The sequence below is a fragment of the Molothrus aeneus genome, chromosome 3 (assembly GCF_037042795.1).
Source record: "Molothrus aeneus isolate 106 chromosome 3, BPBGC_Maene_1.0, whole genome shotgun sequence".
NCBI classification, from domain to species: domain Eukaryota; kingdom Metazoa; phylum Chordata; class Aves; order Passeriformes; family Icteridae; genus Molothrus; species Molothrus aeneus.
In genome coordinates this window covers 24,935,701-24,938,200 of record NC_089648.1, presented here as the reverse complement: position 1 = coordinate 24,938,200, position 2,500 = coordinate 24,935,701, and the positions used below count along the sequence as shown (strand labels likewise).

The window sequence follows — 2,500 nt, the reverse complement described above, 5'->3', positions numbered from 1 at the left end:
TTTTGAAGCTGGACTGGTACCGCAACTTGGGATCGCAAGTTCTCCTGCCTCATCTCACATTCTTAAGATATTTGTTGTTTCAAATCTAATTTATTTCCTAAATGGAAAGATTTTCCCCAGTGTCCCAGAACGCTATCAGTTGGGACTAGGTTGCAATTCTTAGGCAAGGTGTTGCCATATCTCACAGCAGGGAATAGAATACTTTCTTCTTGATCTTTCATATCCTGAAGATCACACAACTAACTGTCAGTGGCACCAGGTGCATGAGAGCTGTGCCCAAGGAATGGATGTCCACAAGAATACCACTCCTCTCTGCCATTTTGCTCTGAGAAAGAAGACACAGCATAGCTGTAAGAATTACCAAAATACGTGAAGGAAAACTTGTGTCAGCCTAACATTTCCATTCTCAAGCCAGCATAGCTCTTGCATGGTGTCATTCAACTTCAAATGCTTTGCAAACACAAAGTAATTAAGCTCAATATTCTGTTACAGAACACTGTAAATTATATCATTAAAAATATACCAAGTATGAGACGCTAGTTAAAACACACAACATAAAAGGCTCTGTTACATTTTATAAGCATGATTTGACAAACTGCCTAACATTTTCTTAGCAAAATATTTGATGTATTAATAAACACTGTATTTTCTATTAAAATTTAAGCGCTCAGAAACAATTCAAATACCTACTAATGCAAGGGACTCAGAGATGTATCTAGAAGAGAACACTCTTAGTGCCTCATGTAAATCCTATATCTGTGACTTTTCAACACCCATTCTAAAAAAAAAAAATCAAAAAGAGAATGTGTTTATGTACCTCTAAAAATGTGTACACGGACCAAACCTGCAAGCACTTATGTAGATTAGTAACTTTACTGCCTGTGGAGCTCCAATATGAGTTTGCAGGATGAAACCTAAATGCATCTTTGGTAAACAAGCCATCAATTACACACTTTAGGGATGGCAGCACCTGTGCAAAGCCTTCAACTCAAACGACAGACACTAAAGAAATAAAAAGCAATTATCAGCTATGAATTTGAGTAAAACTGTTTTCTTCTTAGAGCTAAAACCGCAATTTTCAAATGATGTTGCCTCTATTTTTGGCAACTAACAATCTTTATTAGATTATTGTACAGCAGACATTCAAGTCCTCTCAAAAATAAAAGGTTTGCAAATTTTAATATTGCGCTATTTTCCACACTGCTTTGTTGATTATGAAGATTTCCTTGTACATGCTTTTAGAGAAACAAAGGCACTGCTGTGTGGGACAAACAGAACAAAACTAATTACACTAAAGCCATCTTCACAGCAATTTCAAATTACTCCTAAATGCTTTTGATTTCTTACTGCACAAGTATTTTCCAACAGGAGTTTGAATATGAAACTCATACCAGCTATACTACTCAGTTCTAGGATAAATGGTTGGTTTGCATTGCCCCTGGTCTTTATCTAACACCGAGAATAGGCTGCTTTTTATCAAAAGAGGAATAAATTGCTGTTATTGTGATGTTAGCCCATCACTTGGCATTGCAATTCAAGTTTTTGTGCGAAAGAAATGTATGATCTAACTGCGACTTGACCTATGCCTTCTGAGATCCATCTAGGTGCTCTAATGGAGCATAAAAAGTACTGAATACAAGGACGTGCAAACTGGCAGTGAAGAAATTTATTTGGGAAGAAGCAGAAGAGCAAGAGACTTTCAGGAGCTTGTGGTTTACATGCTGGCCAATGAGTTGAATACGGAAGAATGCTTATTGTCAAATTGCAATTCTTTTAATTAATGTATTTCAGCAGGATTCTCTACACTTGCTTGCAGCTAGTGCCTTCCTCTCTCAGTCATGGTCTCTGCCTCTCTCTCTTTTTTCAACATTTTAAAAGTCTTGTGGTTTAGAGACTGCTACTGAGAAGTCATTAAAACAGTCTGTTAAACTGTTAAGAAATCAGATACTGCTCCTGTTTTTTTGTGGGATTTATGTCTTTTCCAGTACAAGAAAAATCACATTAGGTATATATCAAATATATGGGCCACAATATATCACAATATAAACTAATTCAAGGGAGATAGTTTGATTACATTATAAAATCCTTTAGTTCTTACAGTGTTTCTGGAATTTATCAAAAAAAAGCATGTGTTTTTTTTTGAAAGCTATTTCTAGGATAGTAGCATTTAGATTTTAGTCCTGATAAAGACTCACTTTCCATTCATAGTCAGAACCTAAATGTGCTCTTCTTGTACCTAAACAGATAATAAGCACTCAGCACACTCCCCCTTCTTGACACAACACACTGAGACTAATCACACATAATTGGAGAGGAGGAGCAGAGGGGCTGGGCAGGCTATTGTGTCCAAAGGACAAATGGTCAGTTTATGAGGCTTTTGTCTGATGCATAATTTCTTATACATCTACAGGAGGAAAAGTCCTGCTGGAAAAAAACATACATACACACATATAGAAAAGGGGCCTTCAACACTAAAGCAAATGAGGACATTTCAATCATG

The 2,500-nt window shown here is 36.5% G+C and overlaps 1 protein-coding gene across 1 annotated transcript in view; it reads right to left on the bottom strand.

The window, feature by feature from the left end:
- Nucleotides 1-555: 555 nt before the first annotated feature.
- The window catches only part of CAMKMT (calmodulin-lysine N-methyltransferase), a 213,243-nt gene continuing 211,298 nt past the window's right edge, over nucleotides 556-2,500 (bottom strand). Inside the window, exon 11 of the mRNA XM_066547866.1 lies at nucleotides 556-2,500. This exon is cut by the window's right edge and continues 611 nt beyond it. The gene's annotated coding sequence lies outside the window, so the exon portion shown is untranslated.